This window comes from Oncorhynchus keta, unplaced genomic scaffold (assembly GCF_023373465.1).
Source record: "Oncorhynchus keta strain PuntledgeMale-10-30-2019 unplaced genomic scaffold, Oket_V2 Un_contig_29148_pilon_pilon, whole genome shotgun sequence".
In the NCBI taxonomy this organism is placed as follows: Eukaryota; Metazoa; Chordata; class Actinopteri; order Salmoniformes; family Salmonidae; genus Oncorhynchus; species Oncorhynchus keta.
The window spans coordinates 1-27,179 of record NW_026286405.1 but is presented as its reverse complement, the minus strand read 5'-3'; the positions used below and the strand labels follow the sequence as shown (position 1 = coordinate 27,179).

The 27,179-nt window shown below is 44.0% G+C and overlaps 1 long non-coding RNA gene and 3 pseudogenes across 1 annotated transcript; 3 read left to right on the top strand and 1 right to left on the bottom strand.

The window, feature by feature from the left end:
- The first annotated feature begins 1,199 nt into the window (after positions 1-1,199).
- On the top strand, positions 1,200-13,717 carry LOC118399312 (bromodomain-containing protein 2-like; annotated as a pseudogene).
- Positions 13,718-19,551: 5,834 nt separating this feature from the next.
- On the top strand, positions 19,552-23,076 carry LOC127923284 ((3R)-3-hydroxyacyl-CoA dehydrogenase-like; annotated as a pseudogene).
- A 163-nt stretch (positions 23,077-23,239) lies between these two features.
- LOC127923283 (uncharacterized) lies at positions 23,240-23,613 on the top strand. Its single transcript, XR_008113941.1, has 2 exons — positions 23,240-23,275; positions 23,392-23,613. It is a non-coding gene; the product is annotated as an uncharacterized LOC127923283 (long non-coding RNA).
- A 1,124-nt stretch (positions 23,614-24,737) lies between these two features.
- On the bottom strand, positions 24,738-27,159 carry LOC127923282 (collagen alpha-1(V) chain-like; annotated as a pseudogene).
- Between the last annotated feature and the right edge of the window lie 20 nt (positions 27,160-27,179).

Below are 27,179 nucleotides of genomic sequence, written 5' to 3'. Positions count from 1 at the left end.
CATGATTGTGTCCCACTTGTTGTTGATTCTTCACAAAAAAATACAGTTTTATATCTTTATGTTTGAAGCCTGAAATGTGGCAAAAGGTCGCAAAGTTTAAGGGGGCCGAATACTTTGGCAAGGCACTGTACAATGACAGTAGGCCAAATATTTCCATTCCAGCTATTTTATTATACACAGCCACAAACAGTCAGTTAATGCAAGGGAGCTGAGGGACCAAATAAATAGAGTTAGAAGGCCTATCCCAAGTTTTATTTGGTATTCAATCAAGTCATAACATTTTATGCCATAATGCTAATTGTTCATGGTATACATAGAATGTCTCGCTCAACAAATGCAAATTAGAAAATAATTTTCCATAGCCATGAACTGGTGAGCCATATTGTACCTTCCCTTGTATTTCCACACCACTCTGATTGCGTTGTCAGTTGTCAAGGGGGATGTTGCCAAGGATGGCTCTCCAGTCTTGGTGGAGAGAGCTTTCCTAGCAACCACTTCCCCTGCTGGCCAAATCATCATGTAACAGGGCTCATCCACCAAATGCTTTGGTGACTCAGAGACGTCTTCCTCTTGAGTGAGCGCTGTGAACTGAGGGTGGGGTGTGAGCATACAACTTCAGCAGCAAGGCCTATCTATTTGTCAGGTCCTTAGAAAGCACAAAGGACAGCTTGTTCTCTGTTGGAAGCCTGATTAGATCATTAACTACACAGCGATGGCCACCTCAAGTTGGCCATAATATCCCCCAAATATGTCAGTGTGTGGTGCATAGGCCCACTGACCTGATATGCTATAGAAGTGAGGTTGCGGCAAGATAATGAACATTTCTTTGTAGTTTGGAGATTAAATACATTCCCAGTATACTATATGATCCCAAATTACCTGATGTTTAGCTTACTGTTACTTTAATTCTACTTTTCCTTCTTTCAAACATTTTATTTTACATTTTCTATACATTACAAATACTATTCTTCTGATAATAATCTTCATAAGAGCTGAAGGTAGAAGTTGCATGAGTGACCACAGATCTAGAATCAGATACCAACTCCAGGTCCTAATGAAACTTCTCTGCCTTCTCCAAAATGGAAAACTGACCCTAGAACAGTGTCTACTCTGTATAGAGGCAATATCCCACTTTCCACTGGCTCGCCCATATTCTACGCATGCGCAGCAGCTTGCTTTTGCTGTCGCAGTGGAATCCACTATGCTGGCAACCAAAATATAAACGTTGTCAAGAGAAGACCTGCAGGTATAACAAATATATGGGTCGTGTCGATGCTGGGATTTTATATTGTCCGCTTGCATGGATTGCTGCAGTTTTGTCAAGGAAATCAATCAATCCAATACGCACCACGTGGTTTGGGTTTGTCCAATTGGAGCAACGCTTTGATACCCGAAAGCGTGCCCTTTGTTCAGGATTTCGCCAAGTTATCAACAATATGGTCGAATTAACTTTTATACAGCAACATGTGGACAAAGAACATGATTTGTAACGGCAAGATGACAATTTCTGGATATATCAATATTTTTTTCTCCCTGTGGCAGTGAGTGTGTAGCCTACAACTTTTTGGCAAGCATTTTGCCATGAGCTTATTCATCACATGACTTCCCTTCCCCCACCCAAAGAATGATGAAGAAGTCGGACATGTTTGAGGGAAATGTGTTGAAAAAAAAAAGTATCGTGATGGAGGACAAGGAGAAATTTGAAGTAAAGTTTTGACTTTGCATAATGGATTTACAAATTGAGATTTTTAATAGTTTAATTTGATGTAACCCTGGGAGTCAATTAGCAAACTATTTTTTTGTAGGTATTTAGTCAAGATTAAGACACATTAATGTATGTTTTATTTCAAGTTTCATTGTATTTAGAAGCTTTGAAATGTATACTCTGTCCGTATATATTGAAAATCGCGAGGATTTAGTGGAGTGACATTGAAGAGAACGTGTAACCTTGGTGTGGGGGATGGGTATTATCGTTTGGGAACCATTTTGTAGAGATTTAAAACTACCTTTACGAGTTTCTTTTTGTCGAAGGTTGGCATTTTGCTGATAATTCAGTATAATCTAGTTTGTTGCACGTGGACTTCGTCGAATGAGTATCTTGGTATGATAGGAAATGTTTTGGGATTTAGTTGTAGATAGTTGTAGATATAACTAACGTTTAGTTAGGGTTTTCTCTGGACAACTAATGTCGAAGAGTTGTAAGGTTTATAGTGATGATTTAGTTGAACTGTTCAAATCGTGAATGCGGCCTACTTGGGTGTTATTGAAGTTGAGCAACTTTTCTCAAATTCTTAACAGATGCGACCTTTTGCTAGAATGTCCTCTTATAGTAATTTTTAAGTGGTTGTGTGTATCCGAAATTCTTATCTGATTTGATAACTATTTCAGCAAGAGTTGAGAATTGCTGTGTCATTCAATGGAGGGTAATTTCCTTTACCACTTTAGCTTAGTTTGCTTTATCCTCCCTAAGACATTTAAAACCTCGGCTTCAGTGTGAGTTAAGCTATTGTGTCCAACTGTTGTGCTATTAATAGTATGTCAGGCCTTGGTTGAGTTCTGACATTAGTAGGCCTCGGATAATGGTAGCCTTTCTTGTAGTCAGAAATAATTATTCCTGGTAAAATATGTAGTTAGGTCAGACAGCACGTGGTTTGAAACTAGGCGTTATGATCATCGCCCTTTTGATCCAACTCAGGCTGTGGTATTACTTGTACACTTTGTGACACCATCTCATGTGTATGCACAGTCAAGCTCGTGTGCACTTCAAGATGGCGCTCCGTCAACACAACCCAAATGCGGCTACTCGGAAAGAAATGTGTTTTTAAGCGCTCGGCCTACGTTTAGCATCTGATAGATACGTGTCAGTGAACTCGCTAACCAATGACTTGCCATCTGTTTACTCTGGAAGTTCGCGCTGGAGTTAACGACCAATCATTATCGTTGCTTTGCCCACGCTGACGTAATGTAATTTGATAAGCGAAAGGGCGGGTTGTTGGATGTCGCATTTTCGTAATAGACTACGTAAAATAACCAATCAAAGTACACATTTTGAGTGCTGGGAGGTCTAGCCAGTAATATTGCGAATGTAGTTTGATTGATAATAACAATATGCGAATTGGTTGGATGGGAAGCATATAGGAAAACAAATGGTGTTTGGAGGTGTGGTTACTTTGGATGACATGTTCAACTGCGAATAGAAAATCATAGGGCGTAGTCTTACATTCCGTATCCAATAGAATGCGTGGGTGGTCTATAAATTGTCGGGCATAGACGCGAGATGCCATTTCGCTGAAGCAGTGATCAGTTGGATTCGGTGGGGCTTGGAGGAAAGGACGGGCAAAACAGGAACTTGAATATTGGTATTTAAACAGAATCCGGATCCATCGCGATGGAGACGGCCATAAACCCGCCCCATGACAGGTACCGATCGGACTAATTGAATTTAGGTTTGCGATGAGAAAGCATATGGTTGCATTAGGAATAGTATTCACTTATAAACAGATGCTTTCTGATTACCGACATGTTCACCGAACGTGTTAAAACCAAGACTTCTCAGTCGGTATAGAGCGTTTGTATAGTTTTGCAACAAAAACAATATTGGACAATTGTCAGGATGTGACCACTCGTCAATCTGCAAAATAGAACAATAATTATTTGGGACGCCTGTCGTTTAAATCGTACTGCACCGACGCCATCTTCCCAGCGTCTCGGGTAGCTAGTCCTTGCGGTAGTAGGATTGCCTAGCCCATCTGGCATGATAACAAGCGAACTAACGTTAGTTGGTGATTTCGCTAAACTGGATTTACTCGAGCATAACTGTCTTTTGCTTTTTATTTTCTCTTCCTCGTGGTTAATGGCTGGGTGAATGTTTAAGCGAAATTCTTTCACATTGTGATTGTTTGGTGGGTATATTATTGCTCGGTAACTGGCTACCATGGGATAAGTTTGCTGGGTCAGTTAAGTTAGTTAGCTAACTTAAGGCTAGGCTTCTAACTAGCAGACTGTCAATGCTCGTCGGGAGGTCTACTTTGTTACTTAGCTATTTCCGTTAACTCGAAGTTGGCAAACTAATGGATATAAATAAGTATATAGTATAGCCATGATTGTTGGCCATTGAAAGCTCGTCTCGAGTGAAAGCCAACTAAGTTAACTGAGCTGTTTTGGTAGTTACTTGCTAATGTATCTACTTACTGCATCACCAATGTATTTGAGTATAATTAACTAACGTAGCGTAGCGGTGATTCTGGTTTGGTAGACGAGGTAAACTGGGTTGGTAGCTAACTACTGGGTTGAAGTATTTGGGGAGTCTCGTTCTCCTGTATTTGGATTGGGAGGGATATATTTGGCAAACAGGGTGGTAAAACGTTACATGTCACGGCTGAATTACGGTTATGTATAGTGCTGATCGTTTAGCCGTCATATAATTTCAGCCTAACGCGGGGTCATTGCAATGTTTGTTTATTTGATCAGCATGTGCAAGTCAAGTATCTAACTGTTGGATGGGAATAGTTTCCCATCGGGTCCTTGCAGTGGCCTCACAATCTACTCACTACCTTTCTACTCACCAAACCTGGAAAGTATTAATAGACATCTACTTTTTTTGTAACAGCCAGGGTAAAATGTAAATTGGATAATGTTCTGTGGTTAGTACGGTCTTCCCTTTCCCAAACATTTATTTTTAAAGGAAATGTAGCTCGTGTTGATGTTTGTTGCTGACAAGTGTCAGTGATGTAAGTGTTTTATGTATTTTAACGTTTTTTACTTTTATAATAAAGTACACTAAGTGTCAAATGTGTTTTCCAACTTGTATCATTTGAATACCAGCTGATATTAAGCTACAAGTAGAAGGAATATCTGTGACTTGGATTGTCATGGTCAGCATAGGCTACAAAACCCATGTTTCAGAGTTTCTTGAAGAAAAACAGTCTTCATTTTGTAGAGTTGGTAACGGAGCAAGTCACTACAGTGTGGCTTCCATGTAGGTTACGTAATGGGCATGGTTTGCATCAGTTGTTTGTCAAGGTAAGTTACAGGTGAATATACAATTCTGGTCGAGTAGTCTCATCTGGTGTTCACTTATGAGGAAGATGCAGCTCTACTGATCTAGTCTGATTGTAGGGGACATGTAGACACAGCCTACAGTAAAGAATGGTTGGTAATGGCCTCTTTGATATTAACTTTTTCAAAATTGGTCAGTTCATCTTGAGAATTTGAGTAGTGGGGATTGATCGTAAACATTTAACCCCTACTCTTCTGTCTTCGGAGGGACCAGGGCCTGGTCCTATCTTATGCAAGCACAAGACATGTCACCCAGTTGCATCACTGGCAACTTTTCCATATTATTTTAGATTGTCCCTATAGAGAAAGTTAATTCCTGGTAGCAATTATGAAGAGACCTAGAGTATTTGTCCATAAGTGGCAACTAACAGCCTTTCCAATACACATGGCTAATGTTCACAAGGAATGGAACATGAATACAAGCTTTTTGCACAGTTTTACTAGTCTATATAAACTCATTCAGTTACGTTGTATGTAAATAAATCAGCTCAATTATGTCAATGGTGCATTTGAACATGGTTAGGTAGGGTCACCTGTGATCTGAGTGACTTGATCACTGCACTCTTTATGATTCCTGTTAAAACACATGCATCTGTATCACAATGCTAGATGCACGAACCACAATTGACTCTGGACTTGGACTTCTACTTTGTTGGGGGGGGTTGGTTCTAGTTACAATGTTTTATAACCTTCCAGCCAATGGAATCGAGTTATCTTTGTTGCCAGGGAGATGAGAAATGGGCAGTTACAAGCATGGAGGTGTTGTCTTCCCCCATTTCTATATCATTGCTCCCTCTAAGCCTCTGGGTGTTTAATGGCAGGACAATGGAATCATATCACCAGTATAATGGTCACTGCATACCATTAAATCCACTGTTTCATTTAACAGGCTGTTTGTATGTAACATTTTATGTCACTATGTTTGGTATGAGTATAACTGTTGCTGTGTATGTCCAGCCGGGCTCTTATCACAGTTTCAACAGAACACTGTTTCTATTGAGACTACATCCAACCCACAGCTATTATCAGCCAGGGGCATTAAACCAAAGCCAACAGAAAGGTTTCAACAGTCAAAGGGTTCGTGGTGTAACAATGCAAACTGCTCAAAGCTAAATATACCCGTGCATCCTTGTCATGGTGTATTGCGTAAGCTTTTTGGCTACTTGGTGAACCTCAAATGCCTGCCTGAGGCCAGCTGTCCAAGAACTCCTGAAACCACACCCATATATATATAATATTTTCTACAGTCTGTCACAGTACTGGTAGTCTGGCTAATCCTCTAGTTTCTGTCAATGCCAATGAGGCAGTTGTGACTCAAAGCTCAATTGAAACTGAATCATGGTGAGAGGGGGGCATTAGTCACTATTGACTGGTTATTTTATGCTAACCTGTTATTTAAGACTTTGAGTGGGCTACCTAAGTAGAAGGCTTGTTCAATGAGGGCTGCTGCGTCATCCAATACCTTTTCCTTTCTCCACCTGCCCCGTTGCTCTATGCTTATTCCCTCCTCCCTTTCCGTCAACAGCTCCCTGGGCGGGGTCGACCTAGGCCTGCATGCCATCATGGCGATGGAGCAGGGCCTGCCGGGCCCGGAAAGCGCATCAGGAAACCGTCACTGCTGTTCGAGGGATTCGAGGGCCCGCCATTGCTCCCCCACGGGCAAGCTCCCCCTCTGGGTCACCACGGCCCCTAGTGTACGACACGAACCGGCAGGGCCGCGCCACCAACCAGCTGCAGTTCCTCCAGAGAGCCATGATGAAGTACCTGTGGAGGCACCACTTCGCATGGCCCTTCCAGGAGCCTGTGGACGCCTCAAGCTCAGCCTGCCTGTGAGTGTCCCTGCAAGCCACTGTTCCAGGGAGCCCAGTCACATTGTACCTTAGCCAAACTCAGACGGACAGCGGATATTTCTCGATAGATATTCAAATCATTTAGTCCTATTTGCATATTAGGATGTCTCAGTTTTCAGACCTAAATAGAACTAAGGTATTGAGAATATTCTTATGTTAGGTTGGGAGCTCTTCAAAAGTTTTCTAAAAGCCTTTCTTCCAAGCTTCCAGACAATACAGCGCTGAATAGGCTCCGTATATGTATTATTAGCACGGCAGCGTGAAGTAAACGTGCTCCTCTCTGCCTCAGGACTATCACAAGATCATCAAACAGCCCATGGACATGGGGACCATCAAGCGGCGCCTGGAGAGCAACTACTACCGCAGCGCCAGCGAGTGCATGCAGGACTTCAACACCATGTTCACCAACTGCTACATCTACAATAAGGTGTGTGTGTGAGACAAATGCTGTAACCACAGTTAACCTTTTCACTGTCATAAATGAGCCATTGACCAGCGGCTACTGGCTGGACACTAGGGGAGTCAAAAGGCCATTTGAGTTTAAAAAGCTCAACATCGTATTATCTATTTATATTTGACGTCTCTGGAAACTGTCAGAGCTACGGCACTAATAAACCCCGTCTTATAAACTGTCTAAAGATATCACCTATCTGATAGAGATGATGTTGATCTCACATCCTATTTTGAGAAGTGATGTGCCCTACATGTAATCTTCAGCCGGGTAACACTTTTCCATGGTGACTGTCTCCCAGCCAACAGATGATATTGTTCTGATGGCCCAGTCCCTGGAGAAAGCTTTCCTTCAGAAGGTTGCCCAGATGCCCCAGGAGGAGATAGAACTGCCCCCTCCTCCACCACGGGGAAAACCGGGCAAGCCAGGCAGAGGACGCAGGGCCACAGGTGAGCACCGGGGAGGGGGGGTGTGACTCTGTGTGTGGTTAATGAATTTGTTTGAGAGTGTTTCTTTTTGTGTGTGGCTATTTTGGGGAAATGTGTTTGATATTGACTCCTTCTGTCAGATAATGTGAATATGAATAATATCTACATGTATGTCTATCAATATATATATCATATAATATGTCATTTAGCAGATGTTGAAAATAAAATCTGACGCGACCTAGTGATGCATACATTTTTCTTATGGGCGGCTCCATCGGGAGTCAAACCCTCAATCCTTGATGTTACAAGCGCTAGGTTTTACCAACTCGGCAACACAGGACCACATGAATATGTGTAAACTCCCACGCATAACCACTTTTTTCCCTCTTCATTTGCCTCAGTACCAGGAGGAGTGACGACTGCTCACCAGGTCCCGGCAGTGTCCCAGTCCGCGTACTCTCCCCCCACGCCGGACACCCCAGAGTCGCTGCTCTCCACCCCCCCACAGACGCTCCTGGCCAAGAGCCTACCTCTCACCCTCCACAGTACTCCTGCTATGCTAAGCTTACCCCCCACACAGCCCACAGCCAAGGTGCGGTGTTCACTTACCCCTAAACTACAAAGTTGTTATACAATTTACCTGATGGCCATGCAACCGTTTGTGCTACTTTAGAGTACCTACTGCAACAATGTTAGCCGGAAATTAGCGACATCACCTGACATCGTCTTTTCTTTTTGTGTGTGGTTTCTTTGTTTTGTTATTTTCTTGTTCTGTTATCCGAAATGGTAAGCTTTCAGCCAATGACAAAGAGCCCCTGTCTCTCTGTCTCCCAACAGAAAAAGGGAGTGAAGCGGAAAGCAGACACCACCACCCCCACCACCATGGCCATGCCCATCACCGTGGGCGTTGGCGGGATTGGCATGGGCATGGCCGGCGGGCCCGACTCCCCGTTGACACTCACCTCGCTGGGGGTAGGCCATGGCCTGGGGCTCGGCATGGGGATGGGTATTGGTATGGGCCGCGGCAGAGTCACGGCAGGCGCCAAAGCACCTGCAGGGAGGAGGGGAGTCAGCGGGCGCCCTATCAAGCCGCCGAAAAAGGACCTACCAGATTCTGTGCAGCTCCAGCCGGTGCGGCGCGGCAAACTGGGCCAGCAGCTCCGGTACTGCAACGGGATTCTCAAAGAGCTGCTGTCCAAGAAACACGCGGCGTACGCCTGGCCTTTCTACAAACCAGTAGACGCCTCCATGCTGGGCCTACACGACTACCACCACATCATCAAGCAGCCCATGGACCTCAGCACCATCAAGGTACATGCCTCACCACCACAGGAGGTCGCTGGCACCTTATTGGGGAGGGCGGGGCTGGGGGTAATGTCTGGAGTGGCATTAGTGGAATGCTATCAACTACATCAAACATGGTTTCCAGGTGTTTGATTCCTGTTCCATTTGCTCTGTTCTGGCCCTGATTATGAGCCAGCAGCCCCCTGTGCTCCTCCACACATCTGCATCAAGCACCATGAAGGTAGACTGTCAGTCATTCTGTGACGTTAACCTCCTCCCATCTCCCTCTGCAGAGGAAAATGGACAGTCGAGAGTACCGGGACGCCCAGCAGTTTGCCGGCGACGTGAGGATAATGTACTCTAACTGCTACAAGTACAACCCTCCAGACCATGACGTGGTAGCCATGGCACGCAAACTACAGGTACGGGTCAAAACACATTTTAAGCACGGAGATGTATCTTTTCTTGGCTGAGTTTTGTTTTAAGCCTTTGAGCAGTAGGCTGGTACATCTGAGTGCACTGATCTGATGCCTTCCTCTCGTTCTCTCCAGGACGTCTTTGAGTTCTGCTTTGCCAAGATGCCCGACGAGCCTGCGGCCCCTCCTGCTTCCATGGGTGGGCGCTCCTCATCTTCTTCCTCTTCCTCCTCGTCCTCATCTGAGAGCGACCCCAGCAGCGAGAGCGAGAGTGACAGCAGCCCCAGCTCGGACAGCGAGGAGGAGCGAGCACACCGCCTGGCCGAGCTGCAGGAACAGGTGTGTACACAGGTAGACTGACCCGGCCCTGCGCCCACCGCAACACCACACACACACACACCAACACACAGACTACGTTACATCACAACATTTTAGTCATTTAGCAGGCGCTCTTATCCAGAGTGACTTACTCTTAGTGCTGTCATCTTAAACCAGCTAGATGAGACGACCACATATCTGTTGTAGTAATACATTTTTCTTCAATAATGTAGTTGTCAGAAAAATCAAGAAGGTGCAGGTAATAAAAAATAAAAATATATATATATTTACTTTTTTTTTTAAGTACAAAAGTATTTATGTAAACCTGAGCTGGAAGTGTTTTCCACAACAGTCACTGACCGTGTCCTCTCCATGGTCCCATCAGCTGAAAGCAGTTCATGAACAACTGGCAGCACTCTCCCAGGGCCCCATCGTCAAGCCTAAGAGGAAGAAAGAGAAGAAGGACAAGAAGAAGAAGAAGAAGCCCGAGAAGCATCGGGGAAGCCGGGTACCAGTCGAAGAGGATACACCCATCCGGCCGGCTAAAATGCCCAAGGTCACCAAGATGCCGAAGATGTCGAAGACACCCAAGAGCAGCAAAGGGGGCTCCACACAGGGCAAGAGGAGCACTGGCAAGAAGAGCAACAAGAGCAAGTGAGTTCCCTCTACTTGCAAGCGGTGTCTATCGATTTTAACATCTCTGTCCTGATATGATTTATTTACTCCGTACTATAACCATTCCCAAAATCTATTCCTGACAAAAGCAAAATGTTCACCTTCAGGATTGAATCATTAAATCACACTCTCACGCTCAGGTCCTCCAAGAAGTCTCAGGCAGTGACGCTCAGCATGCACCAGATGAGCGCTGCCGCCATGCTCCCCCACTACGACTCCGAGGAGGAGGACGAGGTGTCGCCCATGAGCTACGACGAGAAGCGCCAGCTCAGCCTGGACATCAACAAGCTGCCCGGGGAGAAGCTGGGCCGCGTGGTTCACATCATCCAGGCACGCGAGCCTTCGCTGCGCGACACCAACCCAGAGGAGATCGAGATCGACTTTGAGACGCTCAAGCCGTCCACGCTGCGCGAGCTGGAACGTTACGTCATGACCTGCCTCCGCAAGAAGCCTCGCAAGCCCTATGGTGAGGGAGCTTTCGTGTGTAGCCCCCTCCTCCAATGTTCTCTGGTCCCTGTTAAGTGTCCCTGATGGGCCTTTCTGTCACAATTTCACTCAAATGTCATACAAATTTCAAGGGTTTCACTGGGTAGCATCATAGTGACTTAGTCTCTGTTTATTTGGATCGGTTGGTGGATGCAGACATTGCATCATCTAACCCCCTGGTCTCCTCTCTGTTTGTAGGGAAGAAAGGTGGAGCAGGGAAGTCCCGGGAGGAGTTGGCTCTGGAGAAGCAGTTGGAACTGGAGCAGAGGTTGCTGGATGTCAGCGGGCAGCTTAACTCTGGCAAGAAGCCTCAGAAAACCAAAGGTGAGTCGGAATAAATCTGCATCAGTGCCCAAAGAATAGACACATCAGACATGACAACTACCCTGAACAAAAATATAAACACAATCATGTGAAGTGTACGTCCCATGTTTGATGAGCTGAAATAAAAGATCCCAGAACTGTTCCATGAGCACAAAAAGCTTATTTATCTCAAATTTTGTGCACAAATTTGTTTACATTCCTGTTAGTGAGGATTTCTCCTTTGCCAAGATACGCCACACCTGTCAGGTGGATGGATTATCAAGAAGCTGTTTTAACAGCATGATCATTACACAGGTGCACCTTGTGCTGGGGACAATAAAATGCCACTCTAAAATGTGCAGTTTGTCACACAACACAATGCCACAGATGTCTCAAGTTTAAATTGGTATGGACAGGCATAAGCTGACAACGAACACAATTGCATTTTATCGGAGGGAATTTGAATGCGCAGAGATACCGCGACGAGGTCATTGTCATGCCATTCATCACCCCATGTTTCAGCATGATAATGCACGGCTCCTTGTTGTAAGGATCTGTACACAATTCCTGGAAGCTGAACATGTCCTAGTTGTTCCATGGCCTGCATAGTCACCAGACATGTTTGGGATGCTCTGGATCAACGTGTATGACAGCATGATCCATTTCCCACCAATAGCCAGCAACAACACATAGTAATTGAAGAGAAGTGTGACAACAGGCCACAAGCAACAGCCTGATCAACTATGTGAAGGAGATGTCTCACTGCATGAGGCAAATGGTGGTCACACCAGATATTGTCCCGTTTTCAGATTTGGTTTTGAAGGTATCTGACAAACAGATGCATATCTATCTGTAAATAAGTCATGAAATCCATAGATTAGGGCCTAATGAATTCATTTAAATTGCCCGACTTCCTTATGTGAACTTTATCTCTAAAATCTTTGAAATTGTTGCATTTCATATTTTTGTTCAGTATACTTTCTGAGCATTCACAGAGATGTGGAACTACAAGCCAAAATGTATTTAAAATATATTTTCTCTAATGTATGGCCCTATCCACCTTCATAGTACTTCATGAAAGAGATCAGCTCAGGTCTTTGCAAAATGTGTGGGTTGTCTTCTCAACATTATATTCCAAGTATTTGACCTTGTGTCTATCGGTTTCTCTCTCTCAGCAGAGAAGCCCAGTGCAGTGGAGCCCCACGCCGTAGCGTCTCGCCTCAGCGCCAGCAGCTCCAGCTCAGACTCTTCCTCATCTTCTTCCTCGTCCTCCTCTGACACCAGTGACTCGGACTGAAAGCTCCAGAGGGATGGGCATTGAGCCCACGAACCCCAGACAGGACAGAGCAGGACTGCCAACAGAGCTGCAGGCGGGTCAAACTATAGTCAGAACTGACCCGGAATTAAAAAAGATGGGGATGTGTTGAGAGAATCCAGTCCCAACAGAAAGAGTGGATGGAGAGAGACTGGGTTTTTTCATTGCTCTAGAAACCTAGAGGGTTGACATAGATGATGCGTTGTCTCATAGGTTAAAGAGCCGATGGCAGGATCCCTACTGGCTCTAGAAAGATGGCAGGATCCCTACTGGCTCTAGAAAGATGGCAGGATCCCTACTGGCTCTAGAAAGATGGCAGGATCCCTACTGGCTCTAGAAAGATGGCAGGATCACTACTGGCTCTAGAAAGATGGCAGGATCTCTACTGGCTCTAGAAAGATGGCAGGATCTCTACTGGCTCTAGAAAGATGGAAGGATCTCTACTGGCTCTAGAAAGATGGAAGGATCTCTACTGGCTCTAGAAAGATGGCAGGATCTCAAGATGGCAGGATCCCTACTGACTCTAGAAAGATGGCAGGATCTCTACTGGCTCTTGAAAGATGGAAGGACCTCAAGATGGCAGGATCTCTACAAGCGAGGAGGATAGATAGTCCAGAACTATGGGATCATCTCGTACTATGTCTTTCTCTCCACGCTTTGTGTATATACTATGTACGAATATATAAATATCTATTTTTCTTTTGTAAAGAAGAATTTTAAGGAATCCCCAAATGTGGGGAGAATGTAAAGGTGTGGACAGGCTGTTTTTCATTTAGTTGTTTTATGACAAGGAGTTAGAAGGTAAAGCGTGTGTGTGTGTGTGTGAGAGAGGGGCACGGCCTCGCACAGTAAACGCAGCCCTGCTTAGTTTCTCATCTTGTTGATGCAGGCGTTTGAAGTAATTCTGCGTTGTAAAGCACCTTGGTTCAGTATACATGAAGAAACCGAAGAGCATCAAGACTGCAACATACGCATGTACTTCTACAGCCTGAGAGGGGTGTCCATGGTACACAAATGGTTTAAGTGAGCTAACTTTTTCCTGCGTTTCACTCTGTAAATGACCTGTTTCTATCTTGTGACCAATCTGCAAATAAATTGTGAGGACATCTCAGCATTGCCCACACGCAAACAGATTCTTCCCTTGTTTTGTTCTCTGTCAATTGGATATGTCCAGGATGTGTCAAGTCTACAGACTCCTGAAGGGGTCACATCTCTCTTGCAAGACATTATAACTTGCATGAGTAATGCACAACAATGACTATATTTTGAGACTTCATTTTATCTGTGGAAAAAAAATATTTTTCTAGATGGTATCTTCGTAGGGTTCAGTGGGGTGGTTAAATGCTGTCCTTGTGTCTCCCGTGTCTGATTCCCATAGCGTTGCACTACCAATGCTTTATGGCACAAAACCATACTTTATTTTAACAACTTGGCCTTTTAACATTTTGGCAGCTGAATGTTGTTTTTTTTGTCTTCAATTTAGCTGAATCTGATTTGGGAAGACGATTGTAGTGACCATTTCCTTGCTCATAGTGCGTTTAGCAGAGGTGGTATACGTACTTCAAGATATTCTGAGGTCCTAAACTGATTTTGTGATTTAGTTAAGAAATCAAGCTTTTTTGTTGTTGAGAATTTAGAATTTGTACGTGTGATCAGTTATTTATTTGAGTGGGCACTCAGACCAAATCGTTGTTGCATTTACTTGAAGTCACTTGAGAAAAGTTGGATATTGGTAATAATGACAAACTACTCCAACAAGAATGTGTACAGCTGTAAGGAGAAAAGGCACGGTTGAAAACAGTTCATAGTTTACAGTCACAAAACTTTGGAGCATGTTTCTACCACTGGGGTTTCTTGTTTTGCTTTTGTTCTTAATCATGTTCTTTCACCCCCCTACAATTGTGAGGTGGTTGTTTCTCGCTCTGTTTATTTTGGAAGAAAATAACTTTGAACTGTCCGACTACAAATAGAGAGAGAGGTCTTTAACACTCACTCTGTGTCTGTTTTGAGCAATTACAGTGGACCCGTGTGATGATTCAAAAGGAGGATGATAGGCTGTCACTCTATAATTAGAATTATTTTCAACAATGAAGTTCTTGTCATGACGACATTGATCACTAGGTGGCAGCAGTCATTGCAAAAACCAATGTGTTCTGGCCTATTCTCATGTCTGAGAGCAGAAGACACAAGTGAAGGTACATTACATGGCCAAATGAGTGGATTCAGCTACTTCAGCCACACCTGTTGCTGACAGGTGTCTAAAACCATGCATTCTCCATAGACAAACATTGACAGTAGAAATGGCCTGTACTGAAGAGCTACGTGACTTTCAACGTGGCACCATCATAGGATGCCATCCTTTCCAACATACCGGTTTGTAAAATGTATGCCCTGCTAGAGCAGTCCTGGTCGACTGTTATTGTATAGTGGGAACGTCTAGGAGCAACAACTGCTTAGCCGCGAAGTGGTAGGCCACACAAGTTCCCAGAACGGGACCACCGACTCCTGAAGCACTTAGCGTGTAAAAATCGTCTGTTCTTGATTGCAACACTCACTACTGAGTTCCTAACTGTTTGTCGGGATCTTCATGAAATGGGTTTCCATGGTCGTGCAGCCGCACACAAGCCTAAGATCACCATATGCAATGCCAAGCATCGGCTCGAGTGGTGTAAAGCTCTCTGCCATTGGACTCTGGAGCAGTGGAAACGTTCTCTGGAGTGATGAATCACGCTTCACCATCTGGCAGTCTGACAGACAAATCTGGGTTTGGTGGATGCCAGGAGAACTCTACCTGCCCCAATGCATAGTACCAACTGTAAAGTTTTGTGGAGGAGGAATAATGGTCTGGGGCTGTTTTCATGGTTCGGTGCTAGGCCCCTTAGTTCCAGCGAAGGGAAATCTTAACCCTACAGCATACAATGACATTAGACGATTCTATACTCCCAACTTTGTGGCAACAGTTTGAGGAAGGCCCTGACCTGTTTCAGCATGACAATGCCCCCGTGCACCAAAAGAGGTCCATACAGAAATGGTTTCAAGATCGGTGTGGAAGAACTTGACTGGCCTGCACAGAGCAATGACCTCAACCCCACCTCAACCCACATTTTTGGGATGAATTGGAACGTCGACTGCGAGCCAGGCCTAATCGCCCAATATTAGTGCCCAACCTCACTAATGCTCTTGTGGCTGAACAGAAGCAAGTCCCTGCAGCAATGTTCCAGCTTCTAGTGGAAAGCCTTCCCAGAAGAGTGGAGGCTGCCCATGATTTTGGAATATGTTTGACGAGGACACACGTGTCCACATACTTTTGATAATTTTGTGTATTCTGGCAATTTCAATAATGTTGGAGACTCTGTTTTGAGTAAATGGACGATAGTAAATGTGGGCAGTAACTTTCATAAAGCAGCACAAGGTAGGATTTGCCAGCCGGCCAGGTCTGACGTGAGATCTGAGAAGCCTCTGGAACGTAGGGAGGAAAGGGAAGTGTAGAACTGTGGAGAAAACGGTGTTCATTAGAGGACTTTCAAATAAACCCTTTTTTCCCTAATTTGTTTGATTTCCAATGTACTTGGAACACACACAGAATCGTCTGACAACTCCAGCACTCACCTAGTCCACTTCTATGAGTGACAAGTGAATGGTAAATAAACATGTTATTTCATTGAACCACTCTGCATGTTATATCCCATATTTCCCCACAAATTTGCCCAGGTTGAACAGATCAGACAGAGAGGTCTTCAATGTATTCACAATCCTCCAACTCCTGTACCACTATGTACCTGTCTGAAAGGCAGAAAGCAACACTGTGACCTCAGCAGGTTGCTCAAATGTCATGCCCAGTCTACTTAGGATATTAGAGCGTGTAGGTGGTCATGACAGAGCATTGTGCTGAGGTTGAGGTGTAGCTTACTCTGTCTTTTAAAGGGGTACAGGAGTTAGAGGATATTGGTTAAGAGACATTTTCGCATATTATTTGAGCATATTACCGTAAATATATGGTGTTATTTGGTTTTCCAAAATGTCCAAGATGGAGGACAATCTATCCTGATGGACCTTATGGGTGGGTCCTCAGGTCAAATGTGTTTAGCATTAAAAAAGACACCTACATACAAAGTGTCAAGTCTCTATGTCAAATGGGGCAACGGATATGAGGGTTTAAGTGAGACCACTTAACAGAAACCCCTATAGGCCATTTGGTGCCATTTTTTTTTACCAAGTTACTCATGGCCTCTTGTTTCTGTGTACTAAATTAGAAAAAAAAAGTTACCAATCTACGCTTGAGTTATTTGAACATGTCAAGAAAAAAATGAAGAACAATTCAGACAATAACAATAGTTGTTCACATATTCGCATTACAAATCGGAAAATATTTGCGGACCATCTGCATTATCCCTGCGAACCGCAATTAAAGTATAAAGAGCAATAGTAATGGTGTATTTTTGTAGGCTCTAACTCCGCCATGGCTGGTTGGCCAAAGTCTAAGGGGATATGAATGGGGGTTTTGGAATAATGGTAAACTCCCGATAAATAAGGCCTGTGGTAAAGACAGGCTTAGAAGACCTCATATGTTTTATTCAATGAGATCATCTTCATCAGCTAACGTCATCAAAACAAGCACATAAAGCACATGAAAGGTAACGTTAACAGTGACCGATATTATCTCATAGAACTTATATGTATAAAAACTCCTAAGCCTTTGTTCTCCTAAACCCATTCTTTCCCCATTCATTTCCCGATAAGAATGGCTGAACGAATCAGAGGAAACTAATTTCCCTTGTTTAGCACTACAATATGAGGACTCATACTACAAGCTGACGAGTCACAGAGATGAGAGGAAAGATGGCGGAAGCTGATGTGGATTGTGAATCTAATGGCGGTAGAATCAAAGAGAATTGGAATATTGTAAAAAATATATATATGGAAAACGGAGCAAAGTAGTGTACAGTGCTGAGAATGTCCCAACGTGTCTTGTAGGATCGGATTACCAATCTTGAAGAATCCCTTACAAAATAAGATGGCAGTTTTGAAACTGCAGTAAAAGTGCAGTAACTGCAGTCACCTGTGGTGTTTTGGATTCAGTAATTGCAGAATAACTGCATTTACACGGCAACATTTCTGACCTAAAAAAACGGTGTTATATTGGATGCAGGATTTGCTGCATACTGGTTATACTGCATTGTACTTCAGTTATACTGCACTCTGACTGCAATCTCTTTTCATAAGGGATCCATTTGAGATATCCAAACTGGTGGAGGGATTGCTGGGTGAAGTGAAGGTTGTCAGGATCACGAGGTTGTCAGGATCACGAGGTTGTCAGGATCACGAGGTTGTCAGGATCACGAGGTTGTCAGGATCACGAGAGGAGCGGGATTGTTTCTAATTGTTGTACATCCGAAGGAACGTGTGTTGCATCTCACCCGATTTGAGAAGTTTGACGTTTCGTGTGTGCCTCTTCGGTACAGGGCACCCTCAGTGGGGTAATATCTGGCAGCTCATGGGAAGTCGGTGTTGAAAGATATTCCAGGAGGTATATATGCACGTCGGATGAATCGTGTGGTGAAGGATTAAAAAGTGAAGAGTATCTGTTCTTGTGTTTTTGACACTCAAGTACAGTTAGGATATTTAAACTACAGAGTCAGAGCATTTATCCCAAGACCGATGCAGTGTGACCACTGTGAACATCTTTTGGACATGTTTCAAGTGTTTGCAGAATGGAGAAGACAAGATGTCCAAGTTGTGGAAAAGATCATGGGATGAAAATGTGACATGTTGCAATTGTGGTGGGAACCATGAAGCCACGTCTTTAGAATGCCCAACAAGGGTAAAAGAGAATGAGGTGGTGAAAGAGAATGAGGTGGTGAAAGAGAATGAGGTGGCCAAAGTCAGGGCTGTCCAGAGCATTTCATATGAAGCAGCTGTTAAAAGGGTTGAGGGTTTGAATGGTGCACTTGAAGAGTAATATGGTTGTGGATAGGCCTTCACTGCAGGCTGCAGGGGTTTCCTTTCACCAGCAGGACCAAGGTATTTAAAAGGTTAAGAAGGTGATTATTGAAACTGCCAAGGTCGATAGGATGTCCAGGAAAATGTATGTATCATTGTGGATGTGGCAGAGCGGTTCCTGGCACTGAAAGATTTCTCGGTGGAGGAGTTGCATGGAGTATTGTCACAAGCAGTACCACCCTCTGAGGCCCGAGAGCTTGAGAAGGGAGATATGGAGATTTGGTTTGGATTTGTCAGTGTACTATTTTTATTTGGGTGGATTAATGGTTTTCTTTTTACCTTGTTTTTCAACCCATCCAGTTAGTGGTGGAAAAAATAGACCTTTTTCGGTTGTAGTTCGCCATAAAACCAACAGAAGAAGAAAAGGAGTCACAGAAATGATCGCGAACAAAACCTGTCCTGTGGCTCCCTCTCCTGGATCAAGCGAGAACGACTCAATCTTCATGCCGGCCACAACACGGCTCATCAAGGTTGACAGTTATCACGGGTTAGTGTCGTCTTTCACGCCTCGTCGGCCTTTATATGCAACTTAATACATATGTAAAGTAGGTAAATTATAACTGCAGTTCTCTGAGGGTAGATGTGCTTATCTAGGCGCACTATCTTGTGGTTGTTCTAGCTAAACCTTGGGCTAACGTTAGTTGTTGGGCATCAATCGTTTTATTTCGCTGCAGTGCAAGAATGTAGCGAACGTTCTTTGTAACATTGCAACATTATAACATTGTTTCAACTATGCGACATCACTGTTACAGTTTATCGTCTTGCAGACATTTGTGAACATGTTTGCTTTGAAAATGTTTTTTTTCTGTCCTGTGGTAATTCAAGAGCCACATAGCAAACTGATTTAGACGGCTAATGAAACCTTAATGACAATATCCCGTTTAAGTTAACTTTAACATACACACTCGTTTTCTTTATAGTAGCCAATTTTCATTGGACAAGAAATGCAGTTGTCTTCACCTTTACCAGATGAGACAGATGTGTCCCTCTCATTGGGTCAAAGGTGAAGACAACAATTTTACCCTACAAGAACCTTCACTCAGGTGACATGAAGCAAGCTAGAAAGAATGCATCAGCCCCGTTGTTATAGACCTAATTTACATATTTTCCAAGTTAGTTGCATAGAGCCCTCTTTGCCTGCAGTGAGCTACAGCAGATTGCCTCCTACATTTTTGCACTACTCATTGTCTCCAGGAGGGGGCAGTGGGATTGGCTAAACCATATGCCAGCAATTTACCTCTGAGGGTGCCACAGTGGTGGTCGCAGATATCAGAGAGGAGTCAGCCAATCAGCCCTGGGCATCCTGGACCATGGCCACAAAGGGCAGGACCACATCGCTGCTGCTGTGGATGTTTCAATCAAGGGAGAGTGTAGAGAAGCTACTCACAAGAATACATGTGATTAACATATGTGCAGACACACAGACTAATTCAGTGGGTGTACTAGTGTAATTTAGAGTCCTTATCCTAAAGCCTATGCTGGCGTCTCCTACTGGGACAATGAGTCAGTCATGTAACGTTTTTGGATACTTGACCTGAAGCACTTCACTCAGTTCTTTAGCAACACGATCGAGAAGTTAGAAATTGCCTGAATCGGAAGAGGCATTTTGTGTGAGTGAGTCACTGAATGCCATAAGGAATCTGAATGCAGTGTCGGTACTTTCAGCCTCCCTCAGTATGTGTGAACGCTGCAGGTGTCACTCAGGATGATTTCTCCCTGAAAATGGAGGACGAGGACTTTGACAAGGTTACCCAAGTCATCTAAAGGTATGACCCTTTGTTCTTATTGTCCTGAATCTATTGATACCGAACACAAATATAAACACAACATGCAATCATTTCAAAGAGTTCCATTTCATAGAAGGAAATCAGTCGATTGAAATAAATTCATTAGGCCCTAATCTATGGATTTCACATGATTGACTGGGCAGGGGTGCGGCCATGGATGGGCCTGGGAGGGCATAGGCACACCCACTGGGGACCCAGGCCCAGCCAATCAGAATGAGTTTTTCCTCACAAATGGTATTTATTCTAGACAGAAATACTCTCTTTAGGTTCAGTGACACTTCTGTTGATACACCTGAAATCGGAGAGTTAAAATAGTTTTTCTTACCCTCGTATTCTACAAATCTTTCCCCCATCTCCCAGGCTACATTTCACCTGACTAAGGCTGTTGGAAAGGCTCTGGTTGCCAGTGGAGCTCCGAAACGCTCCATCATTGCTGTGGGCAGCATTGTGGGTAAGTCTGACATTTTAACTATTGGCCCTCCAGTCATAGGCCATTAGTTTTCAACAGACTTACATTCATTCCTGACATTCTTTAATTGTCTCTTTGTGTTTCTGCCTGTTACCAGGTGGGCAATATTGAACAGGCGAACTACTTGCCTGTTCTATACAGGCTTCCAAAGCAGTTGTGGAGGGCCTAACCAGAACTGCAGCCGACTAGCTGAGCAGGTGAGGCACACCTTGGTTGTGTTCATTAGGGAAACCGTAACAAAATGTTTTGAAACAGAAACAAAAATGTGCATTTCTTATTAATTTGAGATGCTACTTACCCTTTTTGGGCAGTTGTCTTCTGTGTTGTGCCTACTGAACACAACCCTGCATTTGATTTCAACACCCCAAAATTGACCCATTCACCAACAGAGAGAAGCTAAATAGGCTATAAACATTCTGGAGTGAGCAGAGCCTGGTTTCCCGATAGCGATGAAACACCAGGCAGAAATAAAGTTTGCTAAGTACTTTGTTGGAGCATGTGTCCATCTGATAGGATGGAAGAAAGGCAGCGCTGCTCTCGGATCAGCTTTCTCCATTCAAATCTTACCTTAACCTTGGAATTAGTCCACAATACTGACGATGGATCAGCTCCTAGAGATATATTATCACCTATATGGCTGCAAATATTGAGGTGGCTTATTGTAATGCTTACACTATAATAACTTAATCACAGATTTGGCACATCATTGCGTACATGTTGTAACCATCATGAAATTATAGACAGCTGAGCCTACAATTAGCAATATAGAACTCAATTGATTAAAATATATAGGCCTGTGTAGCATTTAATCCTACTACTGTATGTTTTTTAATCCGTCATCTCGGTTTTCATTTGAAGCTTCTTTTATCCGTTGCTTGTTTGTAACAATTGCAAAGACATTGGCAACGTTGTATTTGTAGCCAACTCCGTTCTGAAGTTGTTGGCGATCACAGAGAGACAAAATCAACCGCTTGATTGTGTGTTTAGCGGAGATCCTCTGTGTTAAAAGTGACTCAGAAGGGGGCAAAGAAAGCATCCAAGAACCACTGATCTGTTCTATGAGTGTTCTGAGGCAGTCGGTAGATAACAAGTGTTTTAGAGGGCAACTTCAGTGGCGATTGTTTTGGGAAACAGCTCGGAGATTTAACGATGCTCCTATGAGGGTTCTAATGAACTTAGTTTTTAAGGTGTGTTTGGGGAACCGGGACCAGGTTGGATTGAAGTATGGGATGTGTTTGGGGAACCGGGCCCAGGTTGGATAGAAGTATAGGATGTGTTTGGGGAGACGGGTCCAGGGTGGATAGAAGTATGGGATGTGTTTGGGGAGACGGGCCCAGGGTGGATAGAAGTATGGGATGTGTTTGGGGAGACGGGCCCAGGGTGGATAGAAGTATGGGATGTGTTTGGGGAGACGGGCCCAGGGTGGATAGAAGTATGGGATGTGTTTGGGGAACCGGGCCCAGGGTGGATAGAAGTATGGGATGTGTTTGGGGAACCGGGACCAGGTTGGATTGAAGTATGGGATGTGTTTGGGGAACCGGATCCAGGGTGGATTGAAGTATGGGATGTGTTTGGGGAACCGGGCCCACGGTGGATAGAAGTATAGGATGTGTTTGGGGAGACGGGTCCAGGGTGGATAGAAGTATGGGATGTGTTTGGGGAACCGGGCCCAGGGTGGATTGAAGTATGGGATGTGTTTGGGGAACTGGGTCCAGGGTGGATTGAAGTATGGGATGTGTTTGGGGAACCGGATCCAGGGTGGATTGAAGTATGGGATGTGTTTGGGGAACCGGATCCAGGGTAAGTATGGGATGTGTTTGGGGAGAAGGGCCCAGGGTGGATAGAAGTATGGGATGTGTTTGGGGAGACTGGCCCACGGTGGATAGAAGTATGGGATGTGTTTGGGGAAACGGGTCCAGGGTGGATAGAAGTATGGGATGTGTTTGGGGAACCGGGTCCAGGGTGGATATGATCTATAACTTCTCTCTTTCTCCAGATTTGAGAGCCGGTGTAACTGTTTACCAGGGTTCATAACCACACCCATGACTGATAAAGTGCCTGAGAAATTAATCAGTCAGCTACGACTGAGTTCTCCTTTATATCAGATATAGAAAGTAACCCCCTGAACTGTTTTTGTTGTTGTATAGAAGTGTGTATTTAACTTGCTGTGTTTTGTTTTGTGTCTACAGCTTACGTCCATGGTGCCCCTGGGGAGGATGGGAGAGCCTGCAGGTAGGAATACCGTATACACAACCCTCTATGCTATAGATCACGCCACCAATGCCGAATTCTGTACCTTTCTATAGTCAAGCTGTAAGACCTAACCCTTCTCCCTCTCTGTGTAGAGAGGAAGCTGATGGATCCTAACACATTCCCAGTAGAGGACTCTGGCTACATCACTGGCTACATCACTGGAACCAGTGTTGAAGTAGCAGGTAATGGACCCACCTGCAATACATTATAATGGTTCATGTTTAACAGGAAATGCCTTTTAAGTTACCCGCTGCTGTCCTGTTAACACATTCTTTTCCCTTCTTCTTCTTATCTTCAGAGGCCTTTTCATTGGCTGAGACAACATTCCATCATCCTCATGAAGATCCCATCTAGGGTCCAGTAATTGTATATGTCTTCAACGTTCACACTGTGCCTTCGCGTGTGATAATACAACCGATTGGGGATCAATCTTGTTTTGTAAATCTAGTCAATATCTTAGTGTAAATGTGCAATAAATTGAAACCTGTTGTGGCGAGAGTTGAGTGCTCTCCCAATTTAACCGAGTTCCGTCTCTTAACCCTCTACATTTATGTGCGGTTACTATAATTTTGCGAGTGAAACTTATACCAGTCATTACTAACACGGTTGGATTTAGATGTTTGAAAACAGGAAAGACCGACGCCACACGTACAAAGACACACGAATACAGTGTGAACACAGAGAAAATGCGTTGGCATGTGGTTTAATTGGAGACGTTGAACAGAAAACAACAAGCCAAGAACAATGAAACAGTGAAACTAAAGCAAAACAAAAACTAACAGTAAACAGAGAAGGAAAACAACACTGAGCACTGGACAGTAGAGGGGAAAAGAGGGGGGCTGATGAGGTGATATAGTGGAAATACGGTTGGGATCTGACTGATTCTGGTGGTCATTTCACTGGAGATTGTGAATGATGTGGTTATATTCAGCTGACTGAATGAAGAGAAATAAAATAATGACTAGTTATTGTGTAGCTCTGGGTAACATGTAACACCAGCCAGTTGAGAGAGGATGAAACGGAGGGACGAGGAAAAAACACAAGGGAGTCAAGAAGCTATTTTTAAAAGATGATATATTACAGAAACAACATTTAAAATTACTTACATTATAAAATAATACTTTTTGTCTTTTCAGCACCATATTTTGTCGAAATATTTGTTTGTCTTTAACAACAACAAAAACAATAAATGTCATTCTCTCGCGAATCACCTCAGGTTTTAGTTTGTCAATCCCCCCTTCTGCAATGTCAAAAGAAAAACGAACCCAAAACACACAAACCAAAATACCCATAATGATATACAACCCCATAGCCACAGTACATCACTTAGAAACAAAATCTTTGTAATATTTGCCCACGTGGTTGCTAGAATCTTCCATCCCTCCCGCTAGCTGTCCCCTGCCCGCTGTATTCTCACAACCGTAGAATCCTGGTGTCTGTCGCCCTCGCCATACTCCTGCAGCACAGCTCAGCCAAGCAGTGGCAAACCGCAATGGAGAGTCAGTCACCATTTAATCATTACAGTAGAAGCAATCATAACAGCACAGTACAGTCGATGAATGCTAAATGGTTACAATGAGATATGGCCACGTGCCCCCCCACCACCACCACCAGAACTGTTGACATTCATAGACCAAAGGGGGGTGTACAGATAACTCGGTTTAGTGTTAGTTTAATATGTATTTAATTGTTTTAAGACCGCCAAGTGAGAACTACAGGAAATAAATACAAAATGAAATACCACATTCGAGTGTCATATTTGGTTTTTGTCGTTGTTTGAAGCACCCTGTTTTGTTTTCAATAAATACAATAGAATATCACAGTCTGTACAAATGGATTCGATTGCACATTTCCAGTAGGAGAACTGGTGACGACATCGTGCGGCTGTGATGGAGTCAAACTTGAATTATTCACGCTGAATATATTAACGCTTTGGTATAATTAGCACCGTGCCACAGTTTTTTGAAAGAAAGCATTTTATTCACCGCTGTAAGAGAGAACGTTGGGTCGTCATCTATTCAGCTCATATACATATTTAACCCTGATACCTTCCCTGCTTGAAAAGAGACGGAATGTCACAAATCCTGTAATGTAACCTGTGTTCTACATGAAACAGCAATGAAATTCCAGACCTGTAAGTACTAGACTGGTTTGATGGCATTCTGGCCCATACGCTTGTCTAGGAACTACAGTTCTGGACTGTCTGTGACAGTTGTAACATTGATTACAAATAAATGTTCCACACATCACGTTCAGTACAATTTACAAGGTTCATGGCTTTTGATTCATTGGTCCTTAGAGAAGGCATAGACACCCTTCGGTCCCATTGCATGCAACATTATTGGCCCAAAAATAAACAGCCATGCAGCTCAGAGACAGTACGTTGCTGTTAGGACTATATTACTACAGTATTGAGTAAAAGGCTGTTCATAGTCACACTTTAAGGTTAGAGCCGCGTTAAAGCTAGAGATGTCACAGATCTGCTTCCACTCCATCTCCACAAAGCACCGTAAAGTTTAGACTCATCCGCCTGCATTATATTTGACCTGCTTTGGTGTAACTGATGTTAGGCTGGTATAGTTGGTTTGTTTGGTATAGAATTTCACTGGTGGAGATGATGGAGAAAATTCACTTAGCTAGACAACATGGACGTACAGTAGACTTTCCTGGTCGTCTCTGAACCGTCAGGCCTTCGTGGATCTCCCGTTCCTTCGTTGGTTTCCCCTTAATGTGGCGAGGCGGAAAATGAGACGTAGGATGGGGTGGGGCTTGGATGCATGAGAGGTAAAGTGTGTGGTGAGGGCGAAGCAGAGAGGTAGAGTGGCTGAGACAACTCGGTAGAGAGACAGCGGGAAGGAGAGAGGAGTGAGAGGGGGGGTCCGCGACAGGGGGCTCTGGCGTGTACGGAAGGAGGAGACGGGTCTTTGACCCAGCTGTTCGTTGGAAAAGAACACTGTTTTATTCTGTTGACGGTCTGAACGCCATCTCTCATTCTTGCAATCGATCTTTGGTCTCCTCTTCGCGAGAATGTTTGCGTTCTACTTTTCTCTTGTCGTCCATTTCTATTTGGGAGATGTTTTCCCCTGGGCATACACTTGAGTGAGTGCATGTCCGTTTCACAACAGTGTGTGTGTGTGTGTGTGTGTGTTTGATATCCTGAAATAAATGTACAAATTACTGGGCATGTCCTGTATATTGCCATGTCTATGCAAATGTGTCAATGTTTGTGTTAAGTGCATGAGTGTGTGTGTGACAGAGTGTGTGTGTGTGCATCATAGTAAGTGTATATTCTATATGTGTTTCTCATTTCTCTGTACGGTGTGTTAGCCCAGGAAACAGACAGGTCCAACTTCAAAGCCAAATTTCTGGTTTGCTCTCCCCAAAGTCTGTGATCTTGAGGTCCCGCAGAGGAAGCTGCTCCACCTGGGGCGTGTTCACCTCCACCACTGTCCTGTCGAAGCCCTTACGATACTGCCGACAGACAGAAACAGAAGAAGGGTGAGATCACTACATCTGAGGAAAAGGGTATCTGCCTAGGATTTGATACTTCACTTTTATTGTGTGTAATGGAAAACATAGAGTTCCATTGTAATACTTTTTGTATTGGCATTTGTTCTTATTGACTGCTGAGATTAAAAATATTAAATTAGCCTACATCAGATTGAAAATAGAGCAACATTTAGAGAATTGTGACAAATGTTCCTTTAAAAAAATTAAATAAGGGGGGTATACCCCAGACACTATAAAATCTCAGGTTTCTTTTAGTTTTTTTAGATACTCGAGGTACACATCCATAACTTGAATGTCCGTGCAGAGAGGTGAGTAAAGCTAGAGAGATTACTTTTGGTTCCCATGACTCCCTGAAAAACACTGCCAATTGTTACTGAGTGGACCACGCTGTTTAAATAAACCAATTCAATAAGACTCACAGAGCAGCCGTCGACCAGGGCCTTGATGTATGGGCTGGTCTCGTAGCTGAGGTCCTCATCGTTGGCGCCTGGAAGTGCAACGCCCTCTTGTGGCCGTTATTGGCAGTGCGGTCGGCCCAGGCCACGGAGGGCGGTGGCAGTGATAGGTGAGCAATAC